The sequence below is a fragment of the Aplysia californica genome, unplaced genomic scaffold (assembly GCF_000002075.1).
Source record: "Aplysia californica isolate F4 #8 unplaced genomic scaffold, AplCal3.0 scaffold00021, whole genome shotgun sequence".
Taxonomy (NCBI): domain Eukaryota; kingdom Metazoa; phylum Mollusca; class Gastropoda; order Aplysiida; family Aplysiidae; genus Aplysia; species Aplysia californica.
This window is the reverse complement of record NW_004797291.1, coordinates 2,538,680-2,539,781: the sequence shown is the minus strand read 5'-3', so window position 1 is coordinate 2,539,781 and position 1,102 is coordinate 2,538,680.

Here is a 1,102-nt window from a genome sequence, read left to right as displayed (position 1 = left end):
TGTGTGTGTGTGTGTGTGTGTGTGTGTGTGTCCCTTCCTTTACTGTTTCGAGTCACAGTGGCATAAAAGCACGAATAGATTAAAAGCTATCGAACAAACGGCAACGAAACGAACAAAAGTCGACCTTAGAGCACACCATTTCTCATTCCAAATCCATATAATATCTACATTGTTTAAAAGTCCATGGTGTTGGCTTCAGGACTATTTATTTCTCCAGACAACGAAGAATGGTTTCCCCAAGCCGAACTTTATACGTCCGCTGACGTCATTCGTCAGGCCGCGCGTAATACGAACGCATACGAACAAATCGTTCACGTTCCGTCAAACCCGCTGAAAGCAGAACTAAATTAGTTCAGCTTGCCTTCACTTGAAGATTAATTTTGCTCAGCGCTTTTTAATTATGTACAGTCTTTTGTTTCATCTTTTTTACTTTGTTTTTTTTGCTTTGGGTAGAGTGTTTTTGTTGGTTTGTTTGCTGTTGTTAATTTGTCTCTGTATTTATTTTATTGGGGTGAGGGGGGGGGGGTGAAAGGAGTGGGGAGGGGAGGAGTCAAACCCTGCGCATGCCCTGTCACACTACTGTGCTCGATCAGCCTCAAATCTCAATTTAACTTTTTCTATGCTAACTACATGTACTGCCCCTGCCCCTTTAAAGACCAGGCTTCATTTTACTTGAGTTTTTATTTCCATTTTTCCATTATAAAAGCTAGTAAAATCCCAGTTTCACGAACTATACACTATCCAATTAGTATTGAAGAGCGTGCACATTGTATTTACAAATATTTTCCTCTCTGTTATAGCCTATTAAATTAATGAAATTGTGTGTCTCTTTCTCCGAGTCCGTCTTCCTGATCAAACCAAATCATTCAGCCTCTGTCACACTCTGTGTCTCTCTATTTTCTTTCTTTGTCTCTTTTTTAGTCTTCTCTCTCAGTTTGAGGACAAAAACGACTCTTTCAGGCGGGGAATCGAATCCCGGTATCCTGCGTGACAGACTAGGATACTGACCAGTGTAACTACCGATGAAGCATTCCTTTTATTAGTCTGTCTGTCTGTCTGTCTGTCTGTCTGTCTGTCTGTCTGTCTGTCTGTCTCTCTCGAT